The sequence below is a fragment of the Gorilla gorilla genome, chromosome 9, assembly GCF_029281585.2.
Source record: "Gorilla gorilla gorilla isolate KB3781 chromosome 9, NHGRI_mGorGor1-v2.1_pri, whole genome shotgun sequence".
NCBI classification, from domain to species: Eukaryota; Metazoa; Chordata; class Mammalia; order Primates; family Hominidae; genus Gorilla; species Gorilla gorilla.
In genome coordinates this window covers 25832958-25854982 of record NC_073233.2, presented here as the reverse complement: position 1 = coordinate 25854982, position 22025 = coordinate 25832958, and the positions used below count along the sequence as shown (strand labels likewise).

General features: G+C 45.5%; 1 protein-coding gene across 3 annotated transcripts in view; it reads right to left on the bottom strand.

Annotated features, from left to right (window-relative positions):
• The window catches only part of NAV2 (neuron navigator 2), a 775852-nt gene that overhangs the window by 650708 nt on the left and 103119 nt on the right, over positions 1–22025 (bottom strand). The window lies entirely within an intron of this gene.

Below are 22025 nucleotides of genomic sequence, written 5' to 3'. Positions count from 1 at the left end.
GAAAGTGACCTTATTTGGAAATAAGGTTATTACAAATGTAATTAGTTAAGATGAGGTCACATTAGAGTAGAGAGGACTCTTAATGAGTGATGTCCTTATAAGAAGAGGAGAGAGACACAGAAAGCAGAATGCCACAAGAAGACACAGAGACACCCAGGGAGAAGATGGAGGCAGAGATCAGAGTGATGTTGTCACAAGCCAAAGAATGCCTTCCAGGAACTGGAAGAGGCAAGGAAAGACCCTTCCCTAGAGCCTTCAGGGTGGCGTAGCCCTGCCAACACCTAGATTTTGGACTTCTAGCACCAGAACGGTGAGACCATAAATTTCTGTTGCTTTAAATCTCCCAGTTTGTGGCACTTTGTTACAGCAGCTCTCAGAAACTAATATACAACTCTAGGCATTTAAAAAATATTTTTACAGATGAGAAAACTGAAGTTCAAGTGCATTGACTAATTTGCCCAAGATCACGCAGCAAGTGAGTAGTGGAGTTGGGGATGGAAGCCAAGTTTGTCTGACTCAAGAACCTCCGTGCTCTACCACTAAGACCACAGCCTCTCCCTAGGACAGTCTCAGCCATGCTAATTGCCTTCCATGTACCATTACCCTCATCAGCTCCTTCTGCCCACCCAAGCCTCCCTTCCTTATGCCCACCTCCCACTGGAAGACTCGCTGTTGATTCTCACTCATGTGGCCTCTCCCTTCTCTGAGCCTCATGCTTCCATGGCCATGAAGCACATTTCTTCATGCCTTTCTCTGCAGCCCACTTCTTCAGTTCAGATTAAGCCCAGCCTCCACTGCCAGACTGAAAGCTCTTTCTGGCCAGGACCAGGCCAGATCTTCTGCAGCTCTTCTCAGAACTAAGGACAGGGAGTTCATCTCTCACCCAGTATTTTCTCACCTGCCCTTAGACAACCTGCTCCAAAGACAGGACGCTGATTCTGGCAGCAAGATGCCATTCTGATTCGCCCCAGATCTGAGAGGTCCACAGATCCTCACAAGGATCAAAACACTTCCCGGATGTTTTCGGCAACACTGGGCATCAGTTACCTTTAACTTACTCTAAATTCAACGTTCAGCCTCTCATGGAAAAACATCTGTCCATCCAGGGTGTGATAAAATAAGTTATTTCACCTCCAATGGAAAGGTACCCAGAAAGCAAGTCAGTTACGAACATCACAAGTGATTTTCTTGTCTTAAGTTCATGGTTTTTAACTCACTTCTAAAAATCTTCTCTATGGAAATAATCAGAAATTACCACCAAGATTTGTGTTCAAAGATGTACATTAAAATAATATTATTTTGAAGAAACTAAAAACAGCCTAAATATCTGACAATAGTCAATAGATTTGTTAAATTACGGTATACTCACAGAAGAAATATGCCTTATTGACTAGACAAGTTATGGCTTTTCTAAAAATTTAAATATCATATCTGACATATTAAAAATGTTAATTCTGAAGAAAATGTAACATCATAGGGGAAAGTGGATGCTCTACTGTTAAGAGGAAAAACTGAGCTAGAGAATTATACATGTACATGTAATGTGATCCCAATTTGGATTACAGATGGATATCCATCTCTCTCTCTCTCTATCTCTCTCTCTCTCTCTGTGTGTGTGTGTGTGTGTGTGTGTGTGTGTAGAGAGAGAGAGAGAGAAGAGAGAACAAGATAGAAAGAGTGACTCATGGCTGATAAAGAGAGAGAGAGTTCTCAGAATTAGAGAAATACATTTAAAAATCCCATTTTTGTAGCAAGACTCGTAGTGAATTTATTTTCTTCTTTACAACTTTGTGTTTTCTAAGATCTCTGTAACAATTAGTGCCAACACTTGCATAACTGAAGCAGGGGACATGGAGCATCTGCCCAGTGACCTGTCCCTGCACACCACCCTTGCCCCTCCTTGCATGTGTCCATGACCTGTCCCAACTGACAGACTCCTCTGGGTTCATCCCGTGGCTTCTTCAGAGCCCTCTTGTGTGGCTACTTCCTTAGCTATGTAGAGCTGTAGAATAAGCAAGTGTCAGTGCATTCAAGAGTCGAAGAGCGGTCTCAGTGAATGGACAATTTTCTAGAGTATCTCTCTGCATCACGCAAGCAATTCATCGTCTGGGACAATTTCCAAGAAAGGCTCATCTGCTCTGAGCAGCACCTGGCTTTGGCACCTGCACACCTCCTACCTTGTTCACAGACTTTCATAAACAAAAGCAAAGAGAAACTGCAGGCTTCACCCCCAAACTAGAAATGATCTCTCCCAAGAGTGTAGCTGCCAGCCACGTCTCAGGGACATGCACGATTGGGGCATTTGGTAGAGAAAATAAGGGATTGCGGACAGGTGCAAATGGATTTTCCGCATCGAGGTCACAGGAGGGGAAATCCCACCAATACAGACAAATGAAATATCTAACCCATTCCCTTGGCCTGTCACCCAACACAGAGACAAGGCTTTTATAAATGCTGCCTGTCTTCCCATCTGGCACATCGCTATAAAAATTTAAATAAAATATCAAACACACACAGCACCAACATTATCATCATCATCACTCTTCTCGTGGAAACAAGAAATTCAACTAAATGAACTCTGTGCTGTGAACCGCATTTTAATGAAACACATTCATGTATATTTCTAGACCCCTACATCTCTAGAAAGTGTCACACTTTGTGGGAAACAGTTGGTGCTCTCTGATCCACCACTTTAACTGGTTAATTCCTCTCTACTGATTCCCTTCTGAGCTCATGCCTTAGGACATAGATCATTTCTAATCCTAAAATATTAGAAAGAGCAAAGGAATCAGACAGCTGAATTTGAACTGTGCCTCCGCTACTGGTTAGCTAAACCTCAGTTTCCCCAACTGTAAAAACGATATTAAAAATGCCTACATTATGGGATAGTTTTGAGGATCAAGTGGGATAATAAGAATAAACTGTGGCCCATAGTGGATCCTCAAATGACTATGCCTTATGCTATATCATCTTTCATCCTTACAGTTCAGCTATAAATTTGGTCTGGTCACTTTCTCAAAAGCCCTAATCAGGGGACTTTCTCTCGAGTTCCTGTTTCTATAACTTTCCAACACACAAAAAGGCCAGATATTTTTACTTAGGCTTTCATCATGAATTGGAAATTACAGAAGTTTTCTCTGAACTAATTAAGTTTGATTTATTTAATAACAATTAAAATAATTAAAATCTGTTGGGATGATAATGGTTATTTAATACAAAGAAGCTATTTTATAAAAGAAAAAGTTAAGATCTGTGATTCGACTCTACCTGTAGATATGGGAAAATCTTGGAATGGAAATGATAACATCTCCATGGCCACCATGGCCGGGTAGTCCTCTCCTCTAGCAGGGGGCTGTCATTTCTTTGGTGGATCAGGAGCACCCTGAACCCTTCCCATCCACGCCGACACAACCTCAGGAGCAATGACACTCCCAGTGCCCTCTTACCTAAGGAAAGTGGAAAGTGACCCTTCACAGATGGTTTCCCAGGCTCCTCTGTAAAATAGCTCCATTTTAAGTTAGCTTGTCAATAATCAACACTATCTCAGACCAGTCCATAGAAATAGGACTACTGCATAGGAGCCCCTTCAAAACAGTGCTATTCCAGGCTAGCTCACAAAAGAGCCCAACTCCAGACTAGCCCGTAAAAACAGTAATATTATAAGCTTGGTTCTATAAAACTAATATTATTTTAATTCCATTAAAGACTAAACAGGGTTTCTGTGCATTGGCCATGAAAGTTATCTTCAAATTAAATACTCCCTGAAAAGTGCATTCTGAGTCTAACACAAAAGTCCTAAATGCAAACTGTAGGGATGCAGTCCATTTTCAAGTGTGGGCCTGCCAGGAAGGCCTAACCTTTTTGCACCAGTTTGTCTCCAATCACAGCAGCAAATTTGGACAAGGCATGTTAACAAGGCACATCCCTCTGACAGATGAGAACAGACAGAGCCTGACAAATTTGCTGATTGAAATCCCTATGAACCACATCTCCTGGGCAACCACTGTCTAAACAAGGAATATTATAGATGAAAGGAAATTTGGATAGTGCGATTCCCACTTCTCCATTCTGCAGATGAGAAAACTGAGGACTAAAGAGGAGAAGGGACTTGCCCAAGGTTGCCCAGGAGTAGGACAAGTCTGAATGCCAGGCCCTCTCTTAGAGGGATATTGCCTGTTTGCTTCATTCTGCTCTAATCAGCAGGATCTATCCTATATCCCCTCTCACTTCTTTCATATTCCTGAAACTCTAAAGCTTATTAACGAGAAACTTCTGCAGCTAAAATTCAAAGCCAATGACCCCCAAGAGTGTGGCCTTAGCTATTTTTCTGGGCCCCAGCCCCTCACAATAGCAACAGAGCTCGGGTTCAGGGAGAAAGACAGGTTTTTAAGGCAGGGATGGCATTTTTTTAAACAAACAGTCCCACTAGAGTGTAGCCTGCAGTCAGCTCGTGATGGAAACGGGTGCTCTGGGCTGTTCTGGCCCAGCACTAATCAGGTTCTGCGCTTGATCCTGAGGGACCCGGATTACTACCGTATGAAATAGAGAAATGCCTCCATTATCCCTTAAATATTTTCACTGGATTCAAGGGTTTTCACACAGAGGAGAAACATTTCTTGCCTATTGGCTTCTTTTCTCCAGGTTAATCTGTATCGGTTCAACCTTCTTTCCGGGTGCAGCATGGCAGACACTCACCTGCCTGCTCCCTGGGGCATGGTGAGGGTCCCCTGACTTCAGCATGGCCAGGAAGGACCCCCAGCCCGGCCCTTCCCTACTGCCACTGTGTCAGCTCTCCCCAGCCCCTGCCCCCACACTCTGTCCTTCCAGTTCCCCCAAGTGCTCCCTGTTCCCTCTTGCTTCCAAAACCTTGTCTTCCCTGCCTGGATTGCCCTTTTCCCTCATCACCAGCTCGCCTCTGAACATAATTAACTACTATTTGTCCTTCCAGACTCAGCTTTTTCTGGAAGCTTTAGACACCACACCCTCTCCAGAAAATTAAGCAGCCCTCACACAGCTCCTGGGGACCTCTGCTTTCCCTTATCATGGCATTGGCCACTCACCAAAGTAATTGTCCATTTCTGGGTTTCTCTCACCAAACTAAGGTAAGCAAAGAAGTTAGGAGTCTGTGCTCACTCCATCTGCCTGGCAGTGCTGTCTGAATGGCTGTATGGAGAAGGAGGCTAAAGTTGCACATTGAGCTCAGTGTGAAATGATACCACAATTGATTAACCATGTCTGACACAGGCATGGGATTAGAGTGGAGACAGGTAGGCCAGTTTAGCAATAGATTGTGAGCTGCTCGAAGGCAACTTTGTATTTTTCATAGACACTGCACAATGCCTGAAACATAGTAGGTGCTTGATAAATATTTGTGAGTGGATGAAGAACATGATCTCTATTACTTATTTAGGGCCCATTAAATACCAAGCTAACACCATGCTGCTTTATTTACATTATTAATCCTCAAAATATTTCTATGAAGTTATAGATATTTGGAGTCGTATATAAAAGACAACAAATCCAGACCTGGAAAATAATTTGGTAAATGGCTCAGAATCACATAGCAATGGACACAGGATTTGACCCAGCTCTGTCTAAGCCCATAGCTATTGCTCTTTCAGCTCAGTTACTATAGAAGAAAAGAAGTATCCTCTGAATACTATACTGAATACCTCAGCCCAGAAAGTGCCAAATTTTGGACTCTGTAGAGGCCCACCTGGAAACAGAGCTGATATAGGGAAAATTTCTGGGCAGTGAGGCTTTCTCTTGGCTTCAGGATCTTTCTGAACCCTAGCACGCACGTATCAAGACTCCAACTAAGACTCAGGTGTCTATAGAGAGGAGAACAAAAGAAGGAGTAGACAGAGTGAGGTTGGGAGTCTCTCAAAGACTGATGGAGGCTAAGGATGCTCTTCCTCAAACCTGTGCTACTCAAACCTGGTCATCACTACCCCATTCTGGGTGTTAGGTCCTCATCCAAATATTATGAGCTTTGGCCTTGTAAGCTCCAGTGCTTCTTCTATCTCAGGCAGTTTATATGTGACTTGGAGATGAAATACAAAAGCATACATGAAACATAGAGAGAGGAATTATTGCCGATTCACTCACTGAAGATAGCTTATCTCTAAAACCAAAGTGGGCATAGCATAGTTTACTCTTTTGGTGGCATGTTGTGTCTGAATCCTAGCTCTTAATTACACCAGCTGTGAACCCTGGGTGAATTTCATTCTCTCTCTGAATCTCAGCTTCCCCACCTACGAGATAGGAATAATTCGGCCAGTGGTTTTCCAATGTGGTATGGAATTAGGAGTAGTTGTACCTCCTGGAAGCTTGTTAGACATGCAAAATTTTAGGCCCTACCCAGACGTATTGAATCAGAAACTCTGGGGATAGAGTCTAGTGTTCTGTGTTTTAACAGGCCCTTTAGGTGATTACGATACATGATGAAGTTTGAGAACCACTCAATTAAGCCAGTGGCTTTCAGACCTTTCAGCACAATTCATATTAAGAAATTGATTTTTCGGCTGGGTGCGGTGGCTCACATCTATAATCCCAGCACTATAGGAGGTCATGGCGGGTGGATGACGTGAGGTCAGGAGTTCGAGACCAGCCTGGCCAACATGGTGAAACTGAGTCTCTACTAAAAACACAAAAAAATTAGCCAGGTGTGATGGCGGGTGCCTGTAATCTCAGCTACTCAGGAGGCTGAGGCAGGAGAATTGCTGGAATCCGGGAGGCGGAGGGTGCAGTGAGGCGAGATCACGCCACTGCACTCCAGCACAGTCTAGTTTCCACACACACACATCTGTTCATAACGGAGATATAAGGTTCATAAAACATTCTACTTTATTCTCAAAATACTCTCTGATACTTGCTACTCCATTTTGTTCCATGTAATTTTGTCCTATTTCATTTTTAAAATGCTAGTTTTGACCCATTAAGTTGATTTCATGACCCACTAATGGATTTCAAGCTATGATTTGAAAAGAAATATGATCTAAACAGTCCCTTCCAAGTTGGACTGACCAGAAGAGATGCTTGTAAAATACCTGGCCTACTGGCTGTTGCATACCAGGTTCTCAATTAACAGTAGCTATCATCATCATCATCCTTATTAACAAATTACACAGTGGGTAGAAACTTATTAAGTATTTTAAGTGAAATGAAACTCACGTTAATGCCTGAAACCACATGAAACGCACAAGTCCCAAACCTCTTCTTTCACATGTGCTTATGCATAAACCCAAGTTCATTTTTTCCTAGGAAATCCCTCCGATAGTTATAATTACTCTGATCCTTGGCAATAAAATAATCGTAGCACTATAAAAATCCCTGTGGAGGAGTGTTGGCAATGGACCAGGGAGAGGGGAGGCGGGGTCTGAGATGATCATTCTGTGGGGGCTGAGAAGGGAATCTCCATGGTGCACTGAGCTCTGGTGAGTAAATTTCAACTTTCCTGTGGCATTTACTCAGCCCTGTAGTTGCCAACAAAACAGATCTCCACTAAGGGGACCAGATGGCCACAAAGGAGCCAAATGGGAAAGTGCTGGTTACAAATTACAACTGCAGCACCTGAACTCTGTAGACGGAAGCTGCTGCAGTGCTAATAGTCCCCTCCTGGAAAATCAGACCTGAGTTTAATTCTAAGGACCTGGAAGTATGAATCCCACCAGAAGCATGCTCTATGTCTCAACTCTGTCTATTGCATGTAGAAGGGGATGAGTGTACAGGACCCCACCTAGCAGGCAAAGGAAAACCTCTACCCCAGGGCTGCCAGATGAGATCTTTACTTATCTAGGAAGTTCATCTTGGATTCCCTCCAACCCAAAGGAATTTTTTTTATTATACTTTAAGTTCTAGGATACATGTGCACAACATGCAGGTTTGTTACATATGTATACCTGTGCCATGTTGGTGTGCTGCACCCATTTACATTAGGTATATCTCCTAATGCTATCCCTCCCCCCTCCCCCCACCCCATGACAGGCCCCAGTGTGTGATGTTCCCCACCCTGTGTCCAAGTGTTCTTATTGTTCAATTCCCACCTATGAGTGAGAACATGCGGTGTTTGGTTTTTTGTCCTTGCGATAGTTTGCTCACCTGGGAAGCGCAAAGGAAGAAGCTACCAAAGGAATTTTTTAAATGATGAAATCTAATAACTACTATTCGGGGGTCACCTACCATGTGCCAGGTGGGCAACATGCTGAGTACTTTATTTGTTAGGTAAAGTGGGATTGTAAACGAAAATTTTCAAATGTGAAAAGAGGCTCAGGGAGGTTAATTAAGTTGTCCAAAATCACAGAACTGGTAAATAAGAAAGCCGGATTTGACCCAGATCTCTGACTTCAAAGCCCAACCCCACATTCTTTCTAAGTCAGCAGCTACTTCCTCAAACTCTTCAGCGGAATCAGGTCCCTGGATCACAAGAAGAGAAAGGAAAAAGGAAAGAAACTAGTGTTTGTTGAGTATTGACTATGTGTGAAACACCATGCTGAGTGCTCTAAAGACATTTTCTAAATCACACTATTCCTTTCAGATTATTATCCCATTTTCCAGATGAGAAAACTGAGGCAAAGAAAGGTTAAGTATCTTGCCCAGAGTTACACAAAAAGTAGCAGAACAAGGATTTTAATCCTAATCTCTCCAAGTCTAAACTTCTTACTTTATCCACTACACCATGCTGATAAGTCTTGGAAGGGCATCTTCTCCCCACTTCCAATCCACCCTAACTGTTCCTGCAGTATTAATCATCCTAAGACACAACTCAGGCTATAGCATTTTCTTGCTCAAAAACATTCTGTGGCTCCCAAGACCTAGAGAAAAGCCTAAATTCCTTACCCTGGCTCCTCAATCTGATTCCAAAAGGCTTTTCCAGTATTTATACCCAATGCATCTTTTCCAGCACAAGTAGACACCCCCTATATCCTCTGGCTCAAACGCACCTCCACACAACCATCACAGCATTCTCTCTAGAATACTGGTCGATTATCCCACTCCATTCCTTGAACATCTTAGATGGCTCTATGGAGACATCTGTCCTACTTGCTGCCACCCTTTAGCTCTTCTCCTGGTAATAGAGATGACTGTCCTCCACTCAGTCTACCTTAGAGTGAGTTCATGACCAGGCCTGGCTGATCAGATGATCACCTCCCCCAGGCCACAGTGATTAGGTTAGGTATAAGGAAATCACCTGAGTGAAGTCTGTTCAATCCACTCAGAGCTAATCCCAGGACTCTGGCTCAGGCAGAAACTTTCTCTGTTCTGGGAGACTGAGGATTTTGACCATAAGGCTGTTGGCAGCCACTTTGCCATCACTATCTAAGAACACAGCTCACAGAGAGGAAAGATGCAAAAAGACAAGGTCTTAAAAGCATAGTGTGTTGCCCCTGGACCTAGCCTGGCCTGAAAAGACAGCTACCCCTGGTCAATTCAATGACACAAGCTAATGCATTTCTTTATGCATAAGCCTGTATAGATTGGGCTTTCTATGACTTACAACTGGAAATTTCCTTATAACCAGAAGTTACAATTGATGTAGCTCTTCCCTGCCTTTAGCATCTTCCAGGCCTGAGCAACAAGGACCCCAGCCCACCTTCCCATGCTCAGCTCCTTTTATTCCCCCCAGCCCCAAGCACCACATCACCACCTGTGCTCACACACACTCAAGACTCCCTGCTGTGGCTCATGCTGTCTCTGCAACAGTGGCCTGCACAGTCTCACAGGTAGCTGGTGGCAGATTGGGATTTGAATCCACACTCATCCATCTCAGCATTTGACCTCAACAGCCATGAAGGACTGCCTCAGAGAGGTAGGGGGTGTGACTAGAAAGGCAGTATGAGGGACCAAGGGGCACCCCATGCCAGGACAGGAGTCTGAGCATTATTCTTCACATGTGTAGAGAACTGGTTAAAAGCATGGGCTCAGGAATAAGGCTTTTTGGGTTCAAATCCTGACTCCACCTCTCACTAGCTCCGGGACTTGGAGTTTTCACTTCTCTGTGCCTTGGTTTCCTTTTCTATAAAAGGTGGTCATCATGAGGACTAAACAAGTTAACAAAGATGAAGCACTTAGACAAGTGCCTGATACATAGTAGGTACAATCTAAATCTTAGCTATTATCACAATTCATTTGTAGGAGACAGAGAGCCATGGAATGGTCCTGGGCAATTTCCCAAGGCATAGGCATGGCTAGACTTTATCATATTTCACATGAATGTGTGGCTTAGGCACAGGAAGGCTTTGGTGAATCATTCTGTGTGCAAGTAAAGGATCCCCCACCTAATGCTTCCTCTACATTCGACCAGACATCTGTGGGAAGGGGCTCTGGGAGCAGCCACAGCTGGCTAGTCACCCAGCACAAGCACTGCCTACTCCCTGCTACAGTGTGGCTGTCACTGGGCTGACCTCTCATCCACATGCTTCAGGAGGATGGCAGCTATGGGCACCAGGCCCAAAGAACTCCTCAGGACCTCCTCCACCAGTGAGACTGCCATTTCCCAGATGCTGTCGTCTGGCTGGGCTTGCAGACTGGTGAAAGCAGGATGCCTGTCATATAGGGGACATGCCTGCTGCCAAACCATCATGGGAGGGGGACCAGATGGGGGTTTTGAGGCCATAAGAAAGGCAAGGAGTGGCAACTGGGCTTGGAAGGGAGGACCCCCTGCCATCTTTCTTCTCTAACTCCTTGTGCCCTATTCCGTGCATGTCCCAGCAACCCACTTCTGTGCCTCATTCTCTTCAATTCTTTATAATTATTTCGTGGGGGCAAAACATGAGTTTGCAACTCGTCTGCAAGACCCTTCAGGGTGGGGGCTTTGTCACATGCATCTCTGTTCTCCCCTCTGCCCAGGACGGTGGTGCCCCAAAACTTGTTACAAAATCTGTCTCCTTTTCTCCACTTTGCTGGTGACACCCCAGGCTGGCATCTCCTGCAGGGATGACTGGCCTTCCTGTTCTCCTCTCTCCCACTCTCTACAATTCATCCTTCACTTCATGTGGCAGCCCAAGTGACCTTTTAAAAAATGCAAATCAGAGGGTGTCATTCCTACTTAACTCTCTCAAATGGCTTCTCATCCTAATTAAAATTCAACCTAAACTCCTTACCATGGTCAATAAGGCCCTCCACAATCTGGCTTTGCCCCTTCTCCATCCCTCTTCCCAGCCCTGACCATTGTTCTCTTTCTCGTCCTCACTAGGTCAGATCCTGCCTCAGAGCATCTGCACTTGCTGTCCCCTCTGCGTTACATGCAGGTCCCGAGGTCTTCACACAACTGGCTCCTTCTTGCCTACAAGCTACCTTGCTAGAGATGTGTTCCCTGACCACCCAATGTGAATTAGCCAAGTACGTCAACCCTGCATTTCCTCTCACATTACTCTAGTTTGATTTCTTCACAGTATTTATCATTACGTCCTTAAAATGACATTGCTGCTGTTGTTTTCTTCCTTTTAAAATTTGCTATTGTTTTTCTTCTCCATTTAGAGTATAAACTCTATGAGAGTAGAGATGTTGTCTGTCTCACTTATCCCTGTATCCCTGAGCCTTGAGCGGGGTCTAGTAAATAACGAAAACTCACTAAGTATTTAAAAATAAATGAAAAGATCTAATAAGTTAACTACTCCCACCCTGCGTTGACCGTACTTTACAGAAGAGCCGAGTCCTAAGAGGTGGGAAGCAAAAGGCATGTCCAAGTATGGCACCACAGGACTTCTAGTCTGAAGGGATTTGGGTTCATCTCCTGTTTGCCTCCCTCACATCAGCCTGTTAAGCAGATGACAGCATCTGTCCAGGAGAGTCTAGTCCTGGGAAGGAGCAATCCAGCCATAACAGGAAACTGCACCAAAGGGAGAGCGAGAATGGGGTAGAGAGCATGAGCTCTGGGGTCAGACGACCTGGGTTCAAATCCCACCTCTAACAATTCTACCTGGGAGGTCAGACATGTGTTTATTTGTTCTCCAAGCCTCCAAAAAGTTAAGCTTCAGTGACTTGGGGTTGACTTGATGACGCTGGGGTCAGTAGCATCTGCAAAGGGAAAGGAGTCCACCTGGCCTTGTAGGGTTGGGGGCCAAAGCCGGCTGTAAACAGCTGCCTCTATGCTGGCCAAGAAAGAAAGTAGGTATTGGGAGGAGCTGTGAGAACACAGCCTCTCTGTGGCTCCTATTTAAGGAGGATGGACATTTTCTCCAGGCCCATCACCCTTTATCTGTGAAGTAGGGATAATAATAGCTACTCTGCAAGGTTGTTCCACACAATAGACACTACTTATTAATAGTCATTATTTCATGAAGGACTTCGAGGAGTCAATGAAACAGTGACTGTGCGTCTATCATGGCACCTGCCCACAGTCAGTGCCCTTTAGATGGCTGCTTCAAGATCACATGAAGGAATATCCCAGGAACACCGGGTATATCACAGGTATCCTTTAAATGCACGCTCTTTTACTTTCCTCTTTCCATTGGTAAAAGCAGGGGCTTCTGGTTATGTTTTTCAGAGTTGGGTCCTCATCTGTCTTGGAGGAGCTGGTGGGAGCAATCCAGGTTGCTTGGATGACATTGTTATACCTCCTTAGTGCTCAAACCCTGAATAGCAGAAGAAGCTAATGCTGCCTGGCTTGGCCTCCTTCCCTCCCCCTCTGCAGGGCTGGCCCCACCATGAATATGCACAGTCAGGCTTTAGCCACAGCTGGGGAGGAAGGATGCCTCTGCCTTCTATAGGTCAAACACCATGGCAACCGGGCAGGCCCCCAAATATCCACAGCCTTTTGATGCAGTAGGTTCTGGTGCGTTGCTCAAGAGCAATTTCTGGGACTGTTTCGCCAGCACAGACATTACCCTGGAATTCTACTGATGGTTTTCCTTGAATAGCACAGAGGTAAATGCACAAAGGAGGGAGGAATTATCATAGTTTTGAAGAGCATGAGTTCTGATTCTAGCTCCTACACTTCCTAGCTGTGGGATCCTGAGACAATTTACTTACCTCTTGTCATGTAAAATGGCATAATAATAGTGCCCATTCATAGAGATGCTGTGGATATATTCAATTATTCATTCAACAAATATTCACTGAGGCCCTAAGTGCCAGGCATTATATCTAGTAGCTATTCTTGCCTTGTAGAAATTACAGCAGAATGGGAGAGAGATTATGCACAATTCATTCAATTTCATATGTAGCAAATACTATGAATGGAATTTACAGGGTGCTATGAGAGCATATAGTGGCCTAAAATGTGATGATTCTGTCAGTAAATAGCTACTGAGCACCTACTATATACTACTTGTGGTTCTAGGTGCTAGGGATATGGTAAACAGACTCCAAGCTGGTCTCCAACCTTCCAACCCATCACTTTTCCACATAGCAGCCATAAACATTTTTGTAAATAAATATTACATTATATCACCCAAGTGCTGAAACTCTTTTGGTGCCTTCCAATTGCACTTAGAATCTAATCTCGCTATGGCAGTTACCTGACCCAACCTGGCCCTACCAAGACCTACCAGTTCTCTGAGTCTTCTAAAGTCACTCTGCCTCTTGCTTAAGTCCAGTGGTTCTCCAGCTCTCAGGTACACCTGAATTACCTGGAAGGCTTGCTGCCTACCCCCGACCCCCAGAGTCTGTGATTCAGTAAATCTGGGGTGGGGCCTGAGAATTTGCATTTCTAACCTGTTCTCAGGTGATGCTGCTGCTGCTGGCCCAGAGACCCACAGTAAGAACCACTGTTTGAGCCACAGGACCTTCTTTTTGCTCCCTGAAGACACGAAGGTTTGTCTTATCTTAGGACCTTCGTACATGCTGTTCTCTCTTTCTGGAAGGTTCTCCCACCTCCCAACCCTCCCCTGGCTAGCTCCTTCTCAGATCAATTGCCCTTTCCTTAGAAATATTATCTTTAGCCATTGACCTCTTTTACTTTCAGTTAAGTGTCCCATTAATTCATGGTTACAGTCTCTGGTCTGTTCCATCACCAGCCTGGCCCACCTTCCTGGAGGCTCTGTGACAGAAGGACTGGGTCTGTCTTGCCTCCCAGCTCAGCACAGTGCTGGCAAACAGTGAGCAGTCAATAAGAATGCTCAGAATGAACAAACTTGCAAACAAACAGGATCCCTGTCCTCAGGGATCTTCCAGTCCAGGACACTTCATCTAAAGCCCCAGGCCCAGCACACAGTAAATGTCAATTAACATTAACCTCCAATGCTCAGGGTGATGGGCCTGAAGAAAACATCCATCCTCCTTCAAGAGGATGTCCTCAAGAGGACAGGCCCTGTCCTCTTAGCTCCCCTTGGGGACCTACTTTTTCAGCCAGCATTGGGGCAGCTATTTGCAGCTGACTGTGGCCCCCAACCCTATGAGGTCAGGCGGACTGCTTTCCCTCTGCAGACACCACAGGCCCCAGTATCATCAAAACAACCCTGAGCTGCTGAAACCTAATCATTTACAGACACAGCCCTTCTTCCAGCTTCCCTGTGCTCCAACTTGGGACTTGCAGTCTGACCCAGCCTTCACCTCTCAGTGCTCTGAATCACAATGCCTCCAGGGACGGGGAGTGTTCACTTTAAGCTGCAGACTCAGAGCCCGGTAACCCTTGTTTCATTGGAGCCAGCACATCTCCGTGAGCAGAATCTGTGTCCAAGGCGGTGGCAGCGGATGGTGTCCAAAATTGCCCAAGAAGGCTATTCAGAGGCAAAAATGGATGGGCAATTAATAAGGAAAAATGATCGTAATGGCCTCCCCCAACATAAAGGCATTCAATTAAGGCACAATAGTGACAGGAAGGCCAATGGATGGCTCTGGATGGCCTCTCTCCTTTTTCTAAAGGGCTGACTCTGGCCTTGAGCAGGAGACAAAACCTAACAGAGTCATTTAAAAGGATAAAGGATTTATCAGCGAAGGGTTTAGATTCACGGCTGGAAGGATTTCGGGAGGAGGAGAGAGCTGTGGGGGCCCTGAGGATTGTGCAGAGAGACATGGCCTCTGCTCCAAGGCCAGGTTAGACTGCTGTCCAAGCCCCCGCAGGTTCAGGAGCAGATGGGGCAGTTTGGGCAAGGCCACATAGATGACATACATTTCAGGCTGATCCAGGCAGCCCACGGGGGCTCCAGAAGGTGTCTAGGGAAGAAATTCACATTCCAAAAACTGTTAGCATAGTCAGGGATCCCTTAAACACATTTCTAACATCAGTTTAAGGTTAAAGATTAATTTTCCTGAATTGATCTAAATCTTGCTGCCCGGTAGCACTTTGTCAGAGTCCCAAGAATAGCCCTTCTTAAGGACACGCATCCTTTCTTGGTGCCTCCAATCCTGAAAGGCCTTCTCCTTCCTTGGGCCCCATATCTTGCCCAGTATTTTGCTTTGCCTCATTTGTCCTCAGCTGGGATCCACCTGTTTATTTTGAACACCTGTGATGAGCCAGCCACAGTGCTGAGCACTGGGGATCTACAGGGCACAAAAAACACAAGGTGTCTGCTGCCTAAATTGAGAGGGGAACTCAGAGCAGTGGACAGTTGAATATGAGCAATGTCATGTAGCAATCCCAGTTATGATCCCAGTCTCTGGAGTCAGATTGCCTGGGTTCAAACCCTAACTCGCACTTACCAGCCATGTGACTTTGGGTTCACGTGATCTTGATGGAATTACTTAACTTCTCTGAGCCTCAATTTCAACATCTGTGAAATGGGGATATAGCAAAGGTTTGTTGTGGATTGGATTAATACATGTAAAAAGCTTTTACATATAGTAACCACTATTTAAGTGTTACCTATCTTATTGTTATTATGAAAGTCGAAATACAGAGGGTCCCTGACTTACAATGGTTTGATTATATGATCGTACAAAAGCAATACACATTCACTAGAAACAGTACTTTCAGTACCCATACATTGTTTTTCACTTTGAATACAGTATTCAAAAAAATTGCATGAGATATTCACACCTTATTATAAAATAGGCTTTGTGTTAGATACTTTTGCCCAAATGTAGGCTAATGTAAGTGTTCTAAGCACATTTAAAGTAGGCAAGGCTAAGCTATGATATTCAGCAGCATAGGTGTATTAACATATTTTTGACTTAGGATGTTTTCAACTCACAATGGGTTTATTGGGATGTAACCCAACGGTAAATCAAGGAGCATCAGTACAGGACTGTGGAAGAGAGAGGAGGATTTCTCACCCAGACAGTGGGCTATGGAAGAGGATGGTGGCTAGACAAGGAACCTGTCCTAGAGGTCTTTTTGGAAGACAGAGAGGGCATGATCAATATGGTCATTTGTTTATGGTCATCTTCCCAACCTGTCAGCTGTGTCTTTATCTTCCTCATTCATCTCCATATGTCAGGGCCCAGCATGATACCTGGCACATGGCAGTTCTTCCATAACTATTTGATTCTTAATTTTTTAAAAGCAATCTCTTAAATTTGCCTTTAGTTCAACTGATCTCTGGAGGGTTATCCACTTAGATGAAAAGACTGGAAAGGAAATGAAGAAGAAATATTAATCTTTACATACACACACACACACACACACACACACACACACACTTTTTTAACCTAATAGAACTGACCAGGTGTTGCATAGTTACAGGATAATGATGTGAACCACGTAGTGAGGATGAAACAGCTGATACCGTAGTTATGAGGATACTTCATGGTAAAGACACATTTCTTGTTGATCCTCTTCAATGCCTCCTCTCTCACTTAGGATAAAGACACCCACCTTTGGTCTGGCCTACAAGACCCTGCTGATCTGTCCTTGCCCACCTCAGCAGCTGCTGTTGCTCTGTCACTCTCTAGACTCCAGCCAGCTTCTTCTATTTCCATGTCCTTACATTTGCTTAACACCTTTCTGCCTCAAGGCCTTTGCACAAGCTGTGAGGCTGTTCCTTCCTCTAGAACTCTCCCTCTTCCCTTCTTTCCTGCTGGGAAACTCAGACTTATGTTCAGTCCCAGCTAAAACATCCTCAGGACAGGCAGGCCTTTCAAATCTCCAGACCAGGTCTCACTGTGACTTGTCCTCCTAGCATCCTACACTTCTCATTTGCAACACCCAAGTCACCTGTAATTATTTTAGTATTTGCAAACTTGGTTTTTAAAATCTCTCTCTCCAGCTTTAGACAGTAAGCCCCACTGCTGTTTGTTTAGAGCCCAGCACAGAGCTGAATAATAGTAGGTCCTCAATAAATATCTGTTGGAAAGAAGGAAAGGATGCAGGGAAGGAAGGAGAGAGAATGTGTACCATTTGGGGAGAGGTATAGACGGACAATGAATCTATTAGGGTGAGATCTGCTTCCTTTTCTGTGATGTGACGAATTCTGTGCTGCTTGGGGGATACAAGTAAATCTCTAGGAATATCTTGGAGTCATGAAAGAAGAGAATGAGGGAGGGGCAGAGAAATGAGAGGAGGTGGAGACAATATGCAGCAGGCTTGGGACTCGGTTTTGGAACAACGGGGAGATGGAGGGATGCAGAAACAAACAAGGGGCAGACAGAGCTCTGTCCCTCTGTCCCGTCAGCTTCTTTCATACTATGTGACCCAGGGTGGAGTTAACCTGGGGACAGCTAAAGCTCTCTATGCCAGTATATTATGGGAAGGTAATCAGAGAAGTCCCTACTGGGTGGTGATTTACTAAGTGGCCACTCTGATCAGAAGCTTCCAAGTTGTTTCATCCTCCCTAACCGTAACTCTGTACCTCATTCAGAAGTTGCTACACACCTCCACCTCACCCAGCAGACCCACAGGATCACCCACCAGTTGGCACCATAATGCACAGGTGGCTTCAGTGAGGAGGCTTCAGAAACACCAAGCACAAGCCTGTCACATGCACAACCCTGTTCTGCAGGGAAGAAAATCCATGCCATTTGGTGAAAACTACACAAACGCGTCCCTGCCAAACCAAACTGATTAAGCCAACCCAGCTGCTTGATTTAGTTGTGAATGACGAAGTTGTATAGGTTATGCAGGGAAATCTTGTTAATTTAAAACTCAGGAGACCAGACATTAATTCAAAAGTCAAAGTGAAACTATAAATGTGTGGTTTCTGATATTTTTATTAATAGGGCATTTTTGTCAGCTGGGAAATGGCAAAGGTTCTGAATTATGGGCTGTTTTGAATAAGCCATTAATGGATTTGGAAAGTTTTTTGCCATTTATGCTACAGGATGTAACAAATGACTTCAGGGCTTAGCACCAGTGATTTGCCTAGGCTGGTTCCGGTGAGAAAAGGATAGACCTAGCCATTTTCCTGCTACCAAATGGTTTTCATCCAGCACTCCATGGCTCAAGGAGCTGGTCTTTAGACACTGACAAAGAGAAAAATGAGAGGGGAAGGGAATAGGTGGCCCTGCAGGTCTGAATACTGCTGATTTTAAGTGACCTGTCACCACTGAGGAGTCAAATCATACGCTGTGCAGGGAAATTAGGTGTTGAGCCACTCCCCAGGTGCTCAGAAGAGGGGTTTTAAAAATCCATGGATACCATGCGGCTGCTCACCCCTGCAGCTCCACTGTACAGTGGTACATGGATTTCCAAATTCCTTGTTCAGGCTGCCACTGTTGTCCCAGAAGGTCTTTTCCCCCATTCCAAACACTCAGGCAGTTCATTTTTTAAAATGAGGTCCCAGTGGTGAATTGAAAATAACACAATTTTCAGATCGGCATCCCTTCCTGTCATGTCTTTCCCTAGAAAAGTGAATAAAGGCTCTTTGTTGCCCTTTGCTATGGATATCTGGTTAGTTCTCACCATAACCGAATGAAGCCACGAATCTTCAGGTGGAGGGCAGAGCACCAGAAAGATTTGCAGAAGGAAGGGCCAGGGGGTGGGAGGGGGGTCACCGGAGTCCACAGTTGTTGTTTTTAGCACAGCCATTGACTTGCTCTGGGCCAGGCACTGGGGACATAGAAGGTGCTCTCATGGCCCAGCCCTGCCCTCAAGGGGCACACAGCCTGGTGAGGGAGGCAGACATGGAAACAGACTATAATAATTAGGAAGTCACAAAAGCACCCCACCCCGTGCCCCTACTCCCCCACCCCCACAACACACACACACACCCTGAATTCTTCCCTTGCTCTCAGTCAGGTGCAAGGTGGGGGCCAGCCCTGGGAGGTGGCAGTCCCTGCCTGAGGAGGTACGGGCAGGCTTAGTATAGAAGTGCTTTCCCTAAGCACAGCAGCCCTCCCTGTGGGGTTGGTACCAATGCATTCTGCCTGTGGGCCTGTGGCTGTTCCTTCTCAGCCCCCACATTTTTTTTTTTTTTTTTTGAGACAGAGTCTCGCTCTGTCACCCAGGCTGGAGTGCAGTGGCAGGATCTCAGCTCACTGCAAACTCCGCCTTCCGGGCTTGGCTCCCACATTTCAAATCAGGCCTCCACATTCGTCAGAATCTTCTCTTGGGGAGTGTTTCAAGAGCCCTCTACATCACTTATATCACTGTGGACCAGGCCACACTTGTCTTTCCTCAGCTCAGAGCCCAGCTGGGTCATGCTCCCCAAACTGGAGGCCAGGTTCATGATGGCTTAACAGACCCCGGAGCTGGGGCTGGAAGGGAGGGAGTGTGGAGAACCAAAAATAATCGCTCAATTTCAGGGCTTGCTCAAGGCTAAGTGAATTTAATAATCCATAGATCATGCTATACAAATTGCATTTCACAGTTTAAAAAAAAATAGTCTCACACTGTGTAGAATACTGGGTGGTTTATTTTACAAATAAATAACTACACTCTAAACAGCTCTATTTCCTTAGCAATCACTCTTAGAGAGCACATTGAGTTTCTGGCTCTCCTCTCTCCCTCCTTCACAGACCATAACTTCATTGCCAAAGAGTCTTTGTTTATAAAACTAATCACTACGTGAACAAAAGAGAAAATGGATGGCATTTATTGAGTGCTAACTATATGTTAGGCAATATCCAGCATGCCCTACATATATCATTGCATTCAATGCTCATAATATGAAGTAAGGAATGTAATCCCATTTTACAGATGAAGAAACTCAGAATCAGAGAGGTTAGGGAACTTAACTCAAGTTCACATAATGAATACTTACAGCCCAGACCTTGTAAAACAAAATGTCCGACTAAAGAGCAAATGGTCTCCCCATGAAGAACCACATGCCAGGATCCCAGTATAAGATGAACTTGGGATTGGGAGGAGCCAGACCTCCCAGGGTGTCCTGGCCATCTGCATTTCTGATGTCGCTTCTGAGGATAATGCTTATATTCCAATCCACGCAATGAGAGAGCCAAGCCTGCTGAGAGCGCTAAGGTAACACTCAGGTTTGAAACCTGGTCTGGTTTGAAAGGTGGGAGCTGAGAAGTAACAGCCACAGGCAGAATACATTGGTACCAACCCCACGGGGAGGGTTGCTGTGCTCAGGGAAAGCACTTCTATACTGAGCCTGCCTGCCCGCACGTCCTCAGGCAGGGATCGCCACCTCCCAGGGCTGGCCCCCACCTTGCGCCTGACTGAGGGCAAAGGAAGAATTCAGGGGGAGTGTGATGGGGGGTGGGGTAGGGGCACGGGGTGGGGTGCTTTTATAGCTCCCTAATTATTATAGTCTGTTTCCATGTCTGCCTCCCTTACCAGACTGTGTGTCCCTTGAGGGCAGGGCTGGGCCATGACAGCACGCTTCTTCCTTTAACCACTTGTGGTGGGCAACAGCTCAAGCTAAACCAGGGTGCGTGTTTGGTCAGAGGAGAGAGAGGAAGATGGGAGGGTCTGGATTTGTGTGTTCTGAGCTGCTCATTGGGAGCTGGGGGTGAGCATGGAGGCGGGGGTCCCTGTGCCTCATCTCTCATATCTCACTGCAAGAATCCACCAGAAGGACCTGCTGATGGAACGTCAAGGCTAAGGAAGAAAGAAGCAGCACTTCTCCAGAAGCAGCACGTCTTACAAGTCAACCCGGTTCTACCCGGTCCAGAAAGGGACCTTCTGTGACTTATTCTGTGGGTAAGTGAAAGAGATACGGTCTCTGCCCATGAGGCAGGCTTACATTCTAAGTCAGGAGTGCTTGATATTTACCCCACCTATGTCATAGTGTTGTAAGAATTCAGGGTAATAACAACAGCAGCTAACTGAATGCTAGACCGTGAGCTAAGGGCTTTAAATGCATCGTCTCGCCTTCCCCCAAACCTCTGTGAGGTGGGAATTACTATCCTCACTTTCCACAGCAGGAAGCTGAGGTTAAGCACATTTGTCCTGGTGTCTCAGCCAGGAACTGGTATAGCTGGAATCAAACCAACTCTACCAAACCCCAGAGCCCAGGCTCTGAACCTTCACCCCACACAACCGGTTCAGATGAGGGTGAGTGGAAATGCTTTGGAAACCACAAAGCAAGGTGCAAATGCCAATGATTATTTGGGTTCATAGGACAGACTGATGGAGAATCTATCTTGAAAAGAACCAGCCCACTGAATTTCAGAGATGACTCAAGTAATCTGGAAGAGATTGGCAGTATCATGTTTCCAACTAGTTTTGTTCATTTGGAAAAAGATTCAGGTTAGGATTAGAAAGCAGATAAACCTCTTTTTCCGCAGGCCTCTGAGCAACAGTGGCTCTCAGTATCCCAAGTTGTGAGTGGGGCAAAGTCTTCTTGATTCTGGGGAGGGGATACATAGAATTCCCTTCTGGTCCAGCAGGCAGCATAGTAACCTCACTTCCTCATGCAATGTTTTTTTCCTCACTGTTGTCTCCCCTCCTTGGAGAGAAGTGGAATCACAGGTGCCTGGAGGACTTTCATGGCACTAGAGAGACCAGGCTGACGCTGGCTCCCCTTTCCCTGGTCCCAGGCTACATCAACATCTGTTCCACATTGTTGTTTGGGGGTCATGAGACCTCCAGTCTGTAATGAGATGGTCATATTCAAAAGGACAACGGCCTTTACAATGACCTGGTTCTCCCTCCCCACCAGGCTCTGGCTCCCACATTTGAGGTGCTCCGAGCAGTTCAGCGGTTCAGCTGTTTGCATTAATGATGACTCTGGCGGCAGGCAGACAGGCAGGCAGGCACACCGTCTGAGATGCAGTCCTCATTCTTGTTATTGAATCCCCTAAAG